Below are 17,228 nucleotides of genomic sequence, written 5' to 3' on the forward strand. Positions count from 1 at the left end.
GGGAGCTGCACCCAAGAGAACTTGGTGGTGTCCCAGAGCGCAACATTGGTTTTCATTTCTTTGCACGAAGGGGGGCAGGAAGATTGTCTGGGATGTGGACCTGCTAATATGTGATCCCCAAAGGGCAGATTACAGGGTGGTGCAGCCCTCTAAACCAAAAGGGCTGGCTTCCTAACTTTTTTTGAGGTTAGCCTAACGTGCGAATAAAGGTGCGAAGCTAGACCAGCTGCATATCTGCCTGGCTGTGGTTAGGAACCCAGCCAGGGATAGCTGTCTGTCCCTAACAGTGGTGAAGAGGGGCTAGGAGGGGTGGAGCTGGGTGAGTAATGTTGAGTTGGCCATGCCCACCCAATCACATGCCCACCCAGCCCCACCCACCCAGCCGGTCATTAAGGCATAGAACCGGTTGTTAAAAAATTTGAATCCCACCACTGGACAGGACATGTTATCATTTGAACTTAGGGTTGACACATTTCTTGTAGGCAAAACTTTCTAACTCTATTCATGATAGGCATGAATTAAGAATGGGAGCTAAGTCCATCATGGATATGTCAGAAGCATGTAACTGTCTAGATTCTTTGGCTACAAAGGTGAAATGGGTAGGTGAGCAGGCATTGGTGTACCTGTCTTTGTAAATGTCTGGTTTTCAACCTTCAGCTATTGACTTCCATACCTCCTTTCTGTTGCATTCCTCATTCCCAAAATGACCTTTCTAAAAATTGGCTGCTAATCAGGGAGATTGGTTTCCTATTAATGAATTTTAAAAATTTGCCTTTAAGCGAGGAGAGGGAAAATCCCAGACAAAAACTAATTAAAATGCATCACAGGGCAAAGAAACTCTTCCTTGTCTTTCTGTGACACACTTCTTAGTCTCCTTCAGCTCTCATTATGTCGATACTCTATGTTTCCAATGTAGTCACGTTCTTGTTCACATTTCACAGCTCTTCTATATTTACTCTGCCATGATTTAGAGTATTATCTTCCTATTCAGACCAATTTGCATCAGAGCTATCTTTTTTCTTCTTCTAGCTATCTGCTTGAGGCTATGCTCATTCATTGGTTTAGACTGCACAGAAATGTTCAAAGCATCAACTGAAGTTTTTTAAAGATTGACTTTGGGGTGGGATGGGGGAATTTTAACTGGAAATGAAATTTTACTAGTCAAATGTATTTTGTCTTTTCACTAAGACAATTGTCTTTTCACTAAGACAGGACAGATTCTGCCATGCGTATTCATGCTGAAGATAGAAAGGAATATATTCTGAATTCAGAATAATACTTTTGCTGATCAGACTTAAGGAGGTTGAGTTTTTCAATTTGGAGGTCATGTGAAGTAGGAAAGAAATTGTTTTTCCACAACCTCTTTTCCCCTAAAGAGCTGTTGAGATTCTATTTAAGAAAAATGGAATACAGCTATCCACAATAATAAAATGCTTTATAACTCTCACTTTTAAGTGGCAAGTTTATAAACTACAATATATAAAAGAAACAGTGATAGTGCTGGGAAAGAAAAAGAGAAAGACAAGGGGGAAAAAAAATAGAGGAGACAATATAGTCTGAACAAAATATTCCAGATAAACCTACCCAGAACAATTTGTATCTGCTAAGGATAGACAATCCTGTCAACTGTATTTTCACTCATGCACTTTTTCCCATTTTGCTACCTTTCTCTATCAATCTGCTTTTTAACAACATGAGCACAGAAATTCATATGTATTTGCATTCACATTTTTTCTCAGTGTATATAGTTTGGACTAAGTTCCTTTCTCTCAGCCTCTCTCCCTCAGAGAGTTGAGGTTAAGGTTTGAGTTATATATGAAATGAATAATAAACAGATTGCACATACATTTCTGATTGGAAGTCAGCAACAGAAAGTTTCTGAAAAGTGCAAACATCAAAATTTCAGCATGAGAATGCCAATTTAGCTGAATTCACTTTAGAAAGTCAACTGAATTATGTGGAGTCCTTGGTGCTCTCTGAGCCTCATGTTTCATCACCCAACTAGGTAACATCATCAGTGTGACTGTGTGGAGGTTTTGGTCCCTGTTTATATACAGTAGCTTTCCCTGCCAGTTTTGGTGTGGGTGTTGGTTTTCTTCTTGGTAGTGTTTTGATAATATTGTTTTCTGTTTGATTATTTACCTACATTAATCCATGCTTATCTGGGTGTTGGCTGCTGAAGAGGATGTCTTCTGGTCTTTTCTTTCTATCTTAGCTATTTCACTCTCTCTTTGGAATGGTTATAAATAGACATATTTCTATGTGTCTGTTGGTGGCTAATTTGTCTGAAGACCAAGCTTACAGAAATTTTCTAATATTTTTGGATTTAGCTTGGTCAGGGATGCTCACGGTTTTCCTCAGCTACATATATATTTTCTTCTATCCAACTACAATAGGTATAAGGAAGAAATTAATTCAGTTGGATAGAAGAAAATATATATATAGCTTAAATTCTTGAATTTAAATTAATACAAACTCTGATTTTATAAGCATGTAAAATGTAATTATTTGTAGTTATTTTAGAGTTGTGGTAATTATGTGATAAATTGTATCTTCTACTAAACCTCAGACTAAGATTTCATAGAAGAGGTAAACTGAGCAAATTATCTCAGCAAATTTAAAATGTGAACTTGAAATATATATATATATATATAAGAAAATTGATATTGTACCTTTACAGGGAGGATACATAAGATATGGGTGTGGCCTACTGATGAAAGCAAACGAGCTAGAAATGGATCTATTTAGGTCTCCCACCTAGCAGTAAGAGCTTGCTAGCTGTTAGAAAAGAAAAAAGCCCAGAACCGAGTAGATGTGATTCTACTGAGCTGGAGCTACAAAAAACCTTGGTTACGTAGGGAAAACCTGGCTAGAAGAAACACACACACACACACACACACACACACACACACACACACACACACATATAAAGAATTGTCCTAAAGATGCGAGTTTCAGGTATAGTTGTAGAAGAAGCGATAGACATCACGATCTCCGGAACGTTTAAAAGTTTAAAAATTTTTTATTTTTAAATATCTATCTATCTATCTATCTATCTATCTATCTATCTATCTATCTATCTATCTATCTATCTATGTACAGTTAATATTTCGGGTTTCTTCCCGTGTAATTGTGAACATATCCCTAAAAGGGTAGAAGCGACGTTTCGACAGAATCTCATCTGTCATCATCAGGCTTATGTGAAGGGTCTTTTGCTGTAACTGCCGTTACTATTTCAAATCTGGTGCTGGTAGTCTGGGATGGCTCCACCTTTTCATTCTGATTGGTTGGGAGTCCCAGTTTGTGTTTATTGGCTTGGCTTCTGGTGTATGGTCGGTTTTTCTCCACCAGGTGGCAGGGCTTCATCTTTGTGGCTGGTTTGAATATGATTTGGCTGGGACTTGTGGCAAAACATGTCTTTTGATTAACACTTGATCTATGTTTTATATTTGGTGTTAAGATTCGTCTATCTATGAGAGCAGGTTTCCAAATAGTAGGCAGACGTGAAGTGTCATCCCATTTATTCATGCAATATGGTCTTTTCTCTATTTCTATTGCCTCTCTGATTATTCTGCCATTGAGATGTTCTATTTTTGCAACTGTTTTTGTGTTATTAAAATTAATATTATGTCCTGTTGTGTTTATGTGTTGAACTAATGATGATGTGTGTTCTTGCTTTTGTATTGCTTTTTGTGTTCCTCGATGCGCACACTCATTCTTCTGTTGGTCTGTCCAATGTATGTTGATGGGCAGGAAGCACACGGGATTTCGTATATATTTCGTATATATTTCTTTATTTTTGTAGATTTTCACGGGTTCAGGTATGAAAGTCTTGGTGTATTCGGGTCTTTTCCCATGTAAGATTGAGAGTATCTTGGTGACGTTTCGACGAGGTCCCACTCGTCATCTTCAGGCTGGTGTCTTCAGCTTCGTGCATGTGCGAGCAAAGTGTGATCAGAGATGCCGTCTCTCTATAAATACCGGAGAGACGGCATCTCTGATCACACTTTGCTCGCACATGCATTAAGCCGAAGACACCAGCCTGAAGATGATGAGTGGGACCTCATCGAAACATCGCCAAGATACTCTCAATCTTATATGGGAAAAGACCTGAATACACCAAGACTTGCATATATATATCAGCAAAATATAAATTATAAAAAATTATAAATTACTAAAGTGCTGTTAAGTAGTATCAGCTGCCTGCAATTACTGCAAATTCAAATCTCACCAGGCTCAAGGTTGACTCAGCCTTCCATCCTTTCAAGGTAGGTAAAATGAGGACCTGGATTGTGGGGGCAATAAGCTGACTTTGTATAAAAAAGAACACCGCTTGGGGGGGCCAAAAGCCCTACTAAGCAGGTATATACAAAAGTATGAAGGCTATTGTTTAACACATTATAAGCTGCCCTGAGTCTCCGGAGAAGGGCGGCATATAAATCAAACCAGTAAATAAATAAATAAATGCTCATTTGATTCATCCATAGGTATGTTGACTGAAGAGCTTTTAAAGAAACCCCCGTGCTGTGGCATTTTCTTTTTCACTGGCTTGTTCGGCCTCTTTCAGTTAATTTCTGATTTTGCTATTATTTCCAGGGATTGTTCTACAGTGCCTCAGGACTGCCTTATATAAAACAGATTATACCTTTGAACAGGAAACTTTTTAATCTGCTGGAGGACATTTTTTATTGTTCCTTTAGGACTTCCATTTAGTGTTTCTCTCATAACCATAGCTTAGAAAGATTCATGCACGGAGCACCACTTGTAAACAGCAGGAAGTAGAAAGTGCTTATGTACCATCTGCTTGTTCCTAGTATAGTCTTTTTCACACTTTTTCTGAAGCTGTCAAGTTTCAAGATGGAAATAGGGCAGCTCATGATGACTTTAACTCTTACACCCATGGATACACCAGTCCTCTTCTTTTCATCCCCAACTTTGCCTCGAATGATAAGATTCAAATGAGTACTCTATGCTTGTTCATTTGAAGTTAATGCATATATTCCTTTACTTCTTTTTACAGTCGCAGATTCTCTGGCTATCCTTATTAGTGATGCATAGTGACTTCTAAAACTATGTAACATCATCGTGCCCATAATAGTAATGAGAACAGGCTTTCTACTGTGGTTATGGGAAGATGCTATGAATAACTACTGGGAAATTGAACTCAGAAAAGGCAGCTTTCATTACTGTAAGGAGAATTCTAGATATATTTTAATAAGTGTCCACAGAATGCTCTTCCAGGTTTTGTCATTTAGAATCGTGAGATCGTGCAACAAGTCAGTAGAACTGGTAGGACAAAATGTCTGACTTTGTCTCCATGTTGATTTCTCACGCATTCAGAAGACCACATGAATAAAGTCCACAGAATAATCCTAGATAGAATTGTAGGAGATAGTGCTGCTATGAAAGGTTTTGCTGGACTTTTCTGCATAATGGATTTTATTTTGAGAATGCCCCTTCTTGTTGGGAAACAAGTGCCAAAAACTCTAATCTCAGGAATCAGCGGGAATTTGTATTGCATTGGTATTTCTTAAAAAAAAAAATCTTCCCTGAATATAGGATTTTTGTAAACTGATATAAATTGAGTACTTGCAAATGCATCGGATAAATGGAAAAAAATAATCAAAAATTGTAATAAACTTTTCAAGTGCTTGACGTGAATTCCAAAATTGTAACTTTGTGATATTAGTCTGATTTGGGGAAAAAAACAGTGTGTGTGTGAGTGTATGTGTGTCTCAATCCCACCCTCAATATATCCCTTGGCAATGACAAACATATTTATATGAATGGTCCTTCTGTATCTTGAAGCTTTTGTGATTCAGTCTTGTTGCAAAACCATTTCCAACAGCACATTATTATTTATTCATGAGTTTAATTAACTGTTAATGTTTTATTTTAAATTTTGTTTCAAATGTCTTACTTTTGGCATACCCCATTGTTTCCTGGCATACTCTTAATGAAGCCTTTGGCATGCCATACAAAGCTGAATGTACCTCCCAACCAATATCAGAGGTTTATTTTTGGAGTGAAGGTTTATTGACTGGCTGGAGGCTTAAACCAATGAATGGCTCTGGCAGAGGAGCTTATTGACCCAAGCAACAGGCTTGATCAATCTTCTGTTTTTCTCTAAGCCATGTTCCCAAATATATTATGTGAGTCAACATGCTTAAAAATATAGATTGTGTAGGGAAAAAGAGGATAAAACAATGAGGTTTTTTTCTACATGGAAAGACAGTCACAGGTTGATTTGAAAAGAAAATCCAGCGGAGATATGAATTCATGGAAAATGGTCATGATGGGAAGTAGATTAGTCCATGAACCATAGAGTCTTTGAACAGCATTTGGTATGTGTGAACATGGATTCAAACTGTGTGTTAGGGTTCCATGTAATCCCCCCAATGAAAGAAGACTCTGAGGTTTGAAGTTCCTCAAAGTTCCATTTTATTAGAGATGTCATATTGGCACATCTGGGAAAACCCGAATTTGAAAGCTTCTAGGTTTTTCCCATCCAAAGGAAAGTCTAAGTTCCTGCCCAGCACCCACATGTCCATCACATGGTCCAATCAAAGCACGGTCCCATCTGGAGATGCCTCCTGGACACACCCCTCCAGGTGTAGGACAAGATGTCCTTGACTCTCTGAGAAAGGAATGTTATTATGACTATATATACCACTCCTGTTCCATAGAATCCCCCCTCCCAGGTTCCCACAGTATTAAATGTGGCAGGCCTGAAGGCCCAAGGCAAAAGATGGCTTCCAGGCCTGACACGTGAGCTTGACTGAGAAACCATCTATCTCCTGATGTCTCCTATGGCCTCCAGTATTATTTATTTATTTATTTGTTCAACTTGTATGCCGCCCTTTCTCCGAAGACTCAAGATGGCTTACAATGCATTTAAAAACCGTATATAAAAACATTAAACATTAAAACATTAAAAACAATTAAAACCCATTCACACCATTCATGGCTGGATCTCGCCAGATCGCAACAGCAAGATCAACAGCTCCAGGCCGGCCAGAAAAGCCATGTCTTCACCGCTTTTTGGAAGGCCAATAGGTTGGGGATAGTCCGGATTTCAGGAGGTAACTGGTTCCTGAGAACTGGGGCAGCCACAGAGAAGGCCCTCCCCCTTCACTGCCTTTGTATCAGAGACCTCTTCTGAATGGGGAAGGTTTCTTTTCTCACTATAAGTCATATACTAGAACAGCTTTTATATTAAATGTGTTACTTTCTTTAATTGTATGGAAACACCCCCCTCCCCTTATTTCCCATTTGAGCATAAATGCTGTGATATTGGATGCGAGGATGGCTAATCAAATAAACACATCACATTGCTGCATTTATGGGTGAATTATTCAAAGCTATAACCACTCATCAGCAATAATTGCAGATGCACTCAGCACATTGGTCATCCCATTCTAAATCACCCCATTGAATGAATGGGTTGTAGTTGTCTTTAGTCCATTCGGCCATCCTGAAAAATGAAATCAATGGCAGGAAATTGACAAATCTTTCCTGAATCAAGAAGATGCTGCCTCACCAAAGAGGGAAGGTTTAACACAATGTCAATAGCCTTCTTTCTGTAACAAATGTGGAAGAGTCAAACAATGCATGTTCTTTATTCTCAGTGCATAATGGGAGGTCATCTTAAAATGTGAATTGTAAGATCTACTGTAAGATTTTGCTTGGTTAGCTTGAATTCTTGACCATAATAAGATATCAACATCTGCATTTTTTTATCTTGCAAGTTGCTTGTCTCCACCTACTTCCATTCATAAGATCTGCAGAGCAGAAGGCAAATAACTATTAGCACAAAGCCAGCATGCTAAAACAGAGTCTCTTACTTTGACTAGGCTGACTAAACGAGGACAACTTGCTCCTGAGAAGAAATGTTGAAAACAACTACGGATGGGGTGGGTTTCTTCTGGACCATAAAATAAGCTGCCTAACCCCCAACTTCAAGAAGGCTACCATTGGCCTTCTTGATTCCTCTCTTTAAAATACCATAAATATGTTGCTATTATCAAATTTAGGCAGGATTGTATATAACTGACCTAATAGTGTGGGATTTTCCCTTCCTCATAACCACTTGCTAACATTTTGTTAATTATAAGCTTATTGTATTTTACAAGTTAGGTTCAATAAGGTTCAAAGGAATATGGATTTCCTATTCCCCCACTCCAAATTGCCCCTGGATCTATTGATAGGGTAACCAGAGTTGAGCTATATGTGTCCATAAAGATCTTGTGTAAGGATGGGGCTTAGCTTGTTAATACAGTCTACTTTTTGAAAACTGTTAATTTAATTCTACACAGCTTGGACATCCTGGACTTGGGATGCACACTGAAACTGAATGGGCTGCTGGCTACATCACCCAATGAGTTTATCCCTCTTTTCACTAGGCAGCCATACAATTGGGATAGCATCGGCTTCACCCTCTGTGGCATTACTGGCACCAGATTCCCAGTAGCAATTTTAAAATCACATACAGACACACCAGAGTAAGAATGAAAGGGGCTACTCCATGAGAAAGTGATGATGCATTTGCCTTCTTTCCCCGAGTAAAAGTATATGGTAAATTAAGTATTGCTTTCAATCAGTCAGTCAGTCAATCAATCAGTCACTCAGGACATGCTCAGAGCTGCCACTTTTAGGACCAAGAGGATGTGTTAGGATAGCAGGCTACTCAAAAACTAAAAAGAGTGAATAACATCACAGCTTTTACCTGAAGGAAAAATTGTCTGTGCTGTCACCTCTTCAGGATTCCAGGAGATGCAGTTAAAAGAGGAGACTACAAAGCAAACTTTCTTCTGTTCTTCTACCTTGCAATGGACTGAACTGTGGCTGATTTTTTCTTCTCCTAATCAAGGAGTCCTCTGCTCTGACATTTCTTCTGATGACCTTACATACTTCCAGGCTGTAGAACAGAGGTGGGAATAGAGACCAGGGTGTATTTCATGTTTAAAAAAATGAATTAATCAGCTATTTTCTCGTTGCATCAGCCAGTCTTGCATGCTGGCTTTCCAGAAAAGGATAGGATAAATGAAATATTATGCTCACAATTACAACTTGTAAATGGGCAAAGCCCTAGCTTAGATATGACATGCAGATAGCAGAGGTGGTATTCAGCAGGTTCTGACCAGTTCTGGAGAACCGGTAGTGGAAATTTTGAGAAGTTTGGAGAACCAGTAAATACCACCTCTGACTGGCCCCGCCCCCATCTATTCTCTGCCTCCCAGCTGATCAGGAGGAAATGGGGATTTTACACTATCCTTCGCCTGGAACAGGGTGGGAATGGAGATCTTACAGTATCCTTCCCCTGCCACGGCCACCAAGCCACGCCCACAGAACCAGTAGTAAAAAAATTTGAATCCCACCACTGGCAGATAGCAAACTTGGGCAAAAGCCCTGGTGTGGTTAAACCTGACTCAAGCCAAGAATACAAAATGTGAAAAACACTTTAGGCATTGTATCCATTGTACGTTGTGGCAAATGGCCAGAAATATTTTTTAAAAAATATAATGGTCTCTGCATGTGGATATTATGGGGCTGCTTTTCCTCAAGCACATACATTTTATTTATTTATTAAATTTCTATACAACCCATCTCACCTAAGTGGCAGTTTACAGTAACATAATAAAACCATATAAGCACATGAATAAAAAGATTAAAAATAGAATGAATAAATAGTTAAAACAAAAAAAAAAAACCCTCAAAGTTAAATTAAAAGTTTAATTAAAGTTAAAGTTAAAAATATCATGGCTTCACACAAACCCAACACCAGCAGGAAGAGATACCCTCAACTCCTTCCCCCACTCCCAGATGCACTCTAAAGTTAGGAAGATTATGTATATATTGGGGTGGAATTACATTGAAATTTCTAAGGTTTAAGGATGTGTAAATTGGTATGTAGAATCAACATGTGCTCATTGCTACATTGGACATTAATTTGTTGTCTTGCTTTCTTGGAGTATTTATGATACTTTTTGGTAAGTTCTCTCTAAAAAAGAAATAACATTCTTTCTGCGCTCTAATGAACTCATTTTTTTCTTTGTTTTGGGCATTAATTATCCCATTTATTGAAGCAAATGGAAATCAAAGGCCATCAAGTTCCATGTTCAACTTATGCCTTGAAGCATCTTCTCTGTTGTGTGATTTACACCCTGGTCCTCAGGAATCACTTCAACACAGACTGAGAAGGGGTATATGGTTATATTTTAACCTTAACCACAAAGGAATAAGGTGACAAATTACTCTTGGAACTAGTGAGTGCCTCACACACAGTGGTATATAATTATACTACTGTGTGTGAGGCACTCACTAGTTCCAAGAGTAATTTGTCACCTTATTCCTTTGTGGTTAAGGTTAAGATATAACCATACACCCCTTCTCAGTCCCTGCTGGGGACTAAACATAATTTAGATTATACCACTGCATAGAAAGACTCTTGTGACAGGTGGTATGCTGCCTGGCTGAATATATATCAGGTGCATACAAGTATCATTGTCGGGGAAGAAAAGATCAAACATGAAAAGCGCATTGTAAAATCACAGCACAAACCACAGACTTGTCTATTGTTGTCTGGTGTCAGGAGGCAAGAACAAAGGCCTCTCTTTGCATCATGACATCAGAGAGTATATTCATGTAATTATTGATGACATACCAGATGCCTAGGAAGAGAGAAAATTAATTTCCCATTGATTTTATTAGAATTTTATTAATATGCTGGCTAAGAGGATGGCATTGGCCAATGTTCAGATTGCCTAGTGACTAGATGCATTTTTCCTTGCAAGCCATACCTTCTCTGGAAAGAAAGGAAAAGTGCTATTCCCTTACTTTTATTAAGAGTTTTATTAAGACTAATAAAAGTTTTCTTACATTACTTTGGGTGAAACTCTGATTCTTCCCCTGACAGACAAAGTTATCTACTTTATTCTATAAGCTGTCTGACTCTCCACTGAATAATCCTGCCTTCCCTTCCCAGTAGATAAAGATGGTGCTTAACCCATAGCACTTAATTCTCCAATTCTGTGGCACTTTCACCTGCTGCCTCTTTGTTACCAGATTCATGTCTCTGATTGACAGAGTGCCTAATCCATTATAACCATGTTTTCATAATTAGTCCCTCTGAGCTGTTAGTGACAGCTCTTCTGCATAGGTAAGCTGCAGCCTGTTAAAAATATGCTTTAATTTCCGGACACAGAGTTGCAGAGGACCCATCACCCATAGCTTCAGGAAAGTCATTGGGAGTTTTGTTTTGTTTTCCTTCTCTTGTACCTTCTGTTTAGCCTTTTGCAAATAATTGTAATAACAATAATGGCTGAATTCTCATCACACTTGACGTAACTCTCCACCCTGAATTCTTCAATATTTAATATTGAGAACAGATTCCTTGGGGAAGGAATCCTTCCACTTAAGAGTGCATCCTATAGCAAACTAAACAACTAATAATGGAAGGGATGGGGTTATAATAAGGAAAGCAAATAAATCGAAACCAGCAAGGCCAAATTAAAGAAATGCTGCAGCTGCTTGACTAATATCGTGCATATATTTAGTAATTTCAGCCACATTTGATGGGCAGGTTAACAATCTCTTCCAGCAATGCAGTGCCAAGGGAACCAAAACCAAATCCAATTTGACACTGGGAAGATTATGTTAAATACGGAATCCAAATTCCAATGCATTTCTCCATCTGTCAAGAGTTAGGGGAAAATCCCTCAGATTGGTTTCAACAGGAGCTTTTGAAAACCTGATTGCCTTGAAGAGAAGCCAATTCTCCTGGGTTCACTGTGTTATCATTGAGCTAGAAGTTTGTCTTTTTTCTCGGTTTGTCTTGACCAAACAGGAAGGTGAGATGAGAAGAAAGATTTGCTTTGCTGTTGTACTTGAAGCAACAGTCATTGTGAAAAACAGAAAGAAGGGAAAGGCTGCTCTTTAGGCATATTTATTCCTTTCCTCTATGAAGTCAGCAAAACAGACATGTTTCATGTTCAGTTTCTCATCCCAGCAAATGTTAATCTGCAATTAAAATCCACTGAGAAATCAAGCTATTTGAACTTAGTATACTAATGATACAATTAAGAAAGTTCTTTTGATTTCCTTCTAGGTTACAAATGGGTCAACTTACACTTTCACTGCTGACTGCATTTACTATTCAAGAATGTATTCTTAGGATGGTTTAAATTATGTCCAGGTTAAACTTGGTTTTGCTAATATATTGTTTAAGAATGTAAAAAATATATCTTGCATAATTAGAGCACTTTTTCTAATCTGGCAATCTCCAGACATGATGGGGCTGCAATTCTCAGAATTCCTCAAATAGAATAGCTTTCCATGAAAAAATGGTTTCCCTCTTTCTTTCAAATTCTTCTTAGGTTTTCTTTTTCCATGTGAACTAGAGCATTTGAACATTTCTTGGTTTGTGCATCAGCATTGTATATAGGTCTAGGCAGTGGTGGGATTCAGCCAGTTTGCATCACTTCGGGAAAACCAGTTGTTAGCTTTCTGAGCAGTTTGGCAAACTGGTTTTTGGAAGAAATCATTAGGGCAGAGAACTGGTTGTTAAATTACTTGAATCCCACCACTGGGTCTAAGTCCTAGGACAATTCGCCACAGCCAATTCATAATGGCCAACTCACTGACACCAACTCAATGGCCAATTTGCCATGGGACAACTCGCCGCAGAACAATTCAACTCTCTGTTAATCATTTCATTCAGGTTCTTTTATTATTGGTGTCCATGTTTTCATCAAAATGATTGTAACACTTGTATTTCTGGATTGATTTTCTTTATTTTGTTATTATTGGCCACAGTTCCGTTGAAATTAATTTAACTTTTGTATTTGTTGAATTATCCCACAACTAGTTGTCCTGCAGCACGTTGGCTGTGGTGAGTTCTCTCATTCTATGGTATATATACATGAGCCCTGGTGGCGCAGTAGTTTGAATGCAGTATTGCAGATTGTACTGCCCACAATCTGGAGTTTGATCCTGACAGGCTAGAGATTGACTCAGACATCTATCCTCCCAAAGTTGGCAAAATGAGGACCCAGGTTGTTAGGGATAATATGCTGACCTTGTAAACTCCTCAGAGGGTGCTGTAAGGTACTATGGAACAGTATAATTCTAACTACTATAGCTATTGCTATATATTGTTTCTGATTGACTTTCCTTCAGTTTTCCTTCTGATCAGTAAACAATGACCCTAACTATTTAGTTAACTTCTACAAACATCATAAAACTATTGTAGGAATTTCATGCTGCATTCAGTTGTCCAACTAAGCCAGCTACGTATTTCTTTAGTTGTTGTTGGAGGTTTGCCTATACTCTTGTTCTTCCTTCGCTGCTACTGTTTGGGGGGAATGGCAAAGCTCCACCTTGGAGCAACTGAATAAAATGAGGACAAGGTGAGAAAAACAATCCAAAGACCACTGTGAGGACATAGGAACAAAGCACAGTGTGGACTGTGCGTCTTCTTCTTGCTGTGATTTATTTTTCCACAAAGCAAGCAAACTGAAATCCTTTTAGCTACTGCATAGAGATCACACAAAGAAGCATTTTTAATTTAGTCAAAGGCTTAATGTAATCACAGCACCTGACTTTAACAGGCATAATTGAAAAGTCTGCTTGTCTTTCAAAACATCCAGACAACCTATGCCCATATTCTGGTGTCTGTTAAAAGTCATCCCAACACTTGCATCATGTATTACCTTTGATCGTGTGGGAATAGCTTTTGTAATGATTACAGCTACAGAACAAGTAGAATCTTAAAATACATAGTTTAATAAATACATCTACATTAAGGTATTAGCATTCTGATCTTACGGAGCTTTGTTTAATAGGTTTTACTTATCTGATACTCCAAAATAATCTGATATAAAGTTATAGTATTAAATCAGAAGTGAAAAATCCATGGCTCTTTGGAGGTTATCAAACTATAAGTCCCAAACCTTCTCACTCCTGACTGTGCTGACTAGGACTGTTGAATTATAGTTCATGAAAATATGTCACAGATTCACATCTCTACTTGAGATAGTTACTTGGCAAACCTTAAGAAATAAATGTTTCAGGCCTTCTTCTTGCTTTATCAAGCAGAAAGGTTTATTTTGTGAATTGCCATCATCGACACAAGCAAGCAATTTGCAGTATAACTGTACAAAAGGTAGCTTTTATTAGATGAAAATCACAACCAAAAAGAGAGCAATCCAGTTTAAACTTTTCCATTAACTGCTAACATCAACTTATCTCTCAGCGGTCCACATTGCAGAAAATATCAGAATAAAAACAACTACAGCAGGCATTTAATTAGCTGCATCATGGCATTTTAAATTTAAAGAAGAGGGAAAAACCTGTCTTCACTGAAACATACTGAAAAGTTCCTTTTGGAAAGCATGGTGAGCTTCATCATCTCAGCAAAATGAATTCTATAGGGCAGGGCTCTCCAATGGTTTTGCGCAAGCAGCAGGCACATGCACCTGTGCACGCAGCTCCATTTACTCACACTGCTTGTGCAAATGGAGCTATGTGCAGAGTACCCACTGCTCACACAAATGGAACTTCCCAGGTGACCACGAGCACCTGCCTCATGCAAATGGAGTTTCCTGTGGGAGTGCCTACCACAAATGAAACTGCGTGTGTTTGTGCACTTACCCACCACTTGCGCGGCCTGGTTATATATATATATATATATGCACACACACACACACAGACATATATAGAGTGGTGGGATTCTGCCGGTTCTAGGGGGTTCGGCCGAACCCTTTGTTAAATTGCTGGCTCATCCCGCCCCTTGCCCTGCCCCTCCGCACCCCTATTTATTGCCAATAAATAGTGGTGGGCGAGGGGTGGGAGAGCCAGCAATTTAACAAACGGTTCGGTGTTTTTTTGTAATTTTATTGGCCCGCGGAGCTTCAGCATAGGCTAATTAGCCCCTTGATTCTATCGGCCTCCTGACTCTCAGCTGATTTGCTCTCAGCTGTTTTGCTCAGGGCTCTGCTGCTTGCTTGCAAAGAGTGCAGATTTTTTTCCCCTTATCTATGCTGAAAAACGAAACTGAAAGTAAAAACCTGCTTTACTGTTGCTGCAACGTTGGAAAATTAGGCAGGCAGATTTCTTTTCTTTTTCCTCACCCAAAAAGGTAGGTGCAAACTACCTTTAGTGGAAAGGTAGTTTTCCCTAAAGAGGTAGTTCCTCTTTAGGGAAAAAAAGGAGAGTTCAAGATTTTAAAACACAAAAGAAAAAAAGCTCTATTTAAATAGGGAATTGTAATAATTGAGATACTATTAATTGTATATTGTGTTCAAAGCAGAAATGGTTAAATTGTGGTTTGGAGGAATATATGGGGGAAATTATTTGGTTTATTATTATTGGTAAATATAATTAATTGATTTGTAAGAAATTGGATTGCATGGAAATAATTGGAATATTCATGTTCATATTGATTAATATACAAAAAAGATAGTTATATAACTAATTGATTTATATTAAAATGTTGAAATTATATTAAACAACTGTAATATTACATAATTAACCAATGTGAGGATGGATATAAAAATAGATGACAATGAGAAGGGGTATAATATAGAATAGAAGGGAAAAATTGAATTTGATTAAGATAAGAGATGAGGATGAAGGGTAATATTGTTTTTTTTTAAAAAATAGATAAGGAATAAATATGGCAAAAAGGAAATATAGAAATTGTAAATTTAATTGAAATGACTAAACACTGTTTAAATTTGTGAACTGGCCAAATACTCTGTTCAAAGAAAATACATTGTATGTTTGTATGTGTGTTTCTAATTACTGCTATTTATTCATATTTGTTCTCTTTTATTCTTTAAAGTTTAACAATTCATTCTTTATCTTAATATCTTTATATTTGCTTGGGGTTGGCTTTCTTCCCTTTCATCTTTTTTATTGTACAGCAATCTTTCTCCTCAAACCTACCACCTCTCTCTTTTCTTTCCTTCTTACTTTCTCTTCCCCCCTCTTCTTCTTCTCCCTACTTCCTCTTCCTTTCTCCTTCTCCTCCTCTCTTCCTCCCTCTCTTACCCTCACTCTTACTCTAATTTCCCTTCCCTTCCTCTCTTCTCTTCTCTTCCTTGTCTCTCCTTCTTTCTTCCATCTCTCTTCTCCTTCCTTCATCCCTCTCTATTGCTGTATCCTTTTGTGCATATGGATTACTCAGAGGGCTGAAAAAGTTATTTTTGACTGGTCCTCACACTTTTGACCAGTCCTCGCACTTACGACTGTACTCACATTTTATGTTTTGTGCCCTATCTTGTCACAGTGGTGAAGACAAGTAGTGGTGAAATGACTGACACGGTTGTTAAGAATGCCGCAATGGGCATAAATGTGAGGATGGTCATAAGTGCAAGGACCAGTCAGAAATAATTTTTTCAGCCCTCTGAGTAGTCCCTATGCACATAGCCATGCCCACCCAGTCACATGACCAGCTAGCCACGCCCACCCGGTCACATGACCACCAACTAAGTCATTCCCACAGAACCGGTTGTTAAAAATATTGAATCTCACCACTGCATATATACCATGTTTTCCCAAAAATAAGACAGGGTCTTATTTTCTTTTGACCCCCGAAATATGGCCTTGGCCTTATTATTGGGGCTCTTATCCCTGAAGTGGGATAGATGTGGCTGGTTTTGCCCTCAGCATTGCTGGTGAGGTTCGGGTAAAAAAAAAACAACGCCAAAGTCCTTGTGGGCAAATAGGGTGCAAAGGAGAACTCTCCGCGGGGAGCAAGAGGGCCAAGTGATGGCTTCCTAGCGGGTCCCAATGAAGCCCTGCAAGAAAGGCAGCCACAACCGGAGGACTTGAAACTAGGCACAACCAGAGTTGCCTTTGCCCTCCTCCACTTCGGGAGGCTTAAGGTGTCGGGGCAGCTTCCCTCCACCACCCCCGGGATGCTGCTGGGGCTCCTCTCGATGTGGCTGTTGAGCTGTGCCACAGCTATTTCGATGGCCCACTTTATCCGGAGATGTCCAATGGGAGGTTGCATCACAATTTCGTGCCCGCCAACTCAGAGAAGTCACTGGGGGAGCTGAAAAACAAGTTTCTGCAGGGCCAGGAGCATGAGAGCCACGAGGAGAGCTGCCTCAATGACGACTTCCTGGGAATGCTGGTGCATTTGCGGGCCCGCCTCAAGGAGATGCTGACCATTTTGGCTGGCCTGTGGGACAAGTACGAGCTGCTTGCGCTCACAGTCTGGAGCC

The 17,228-nt window shown here is 38.9% G+C and overlaps 1 long non-coding RNA gene across 1 annotated transcript; it reads right to left on the reverse strand.

Moving 5' to 3' along the window:
- Positions 1-7,603: 7,603 nt before the first annotated feature.
- Positions 7,604-8,792, reverse strand: LOC117658388 (uncharacterized). Its single transcript, XR_004589269.3, has 2 exons — positions 8,726-8,792; positions 7,604-7,781 (listed from the first exon to the last, which is right to left on the reverse strand). It is a non-coding gene; the product is annotated as an uncharacterized LOC117658388 (long non-coding RNA).
- Between the last annotated feature and the right edge of the window lie 8,436 nt (positions 8,793-17,228).

Source organism: Pantherophis guttatus, chromosome 2 (genome assembly GCF_059756535.1).
Source record: "Pantherophis guttatus breed Tessera chromosome 2, ASM5975653v1, whole genome shotgun sequence".
Classification (NCBI taxonomy): Eukaryota; Metazoa; Chordata; class Lepidosauria; order Squamata; family Colubridae; genus Pantherophis; species Pantherophis guttatus.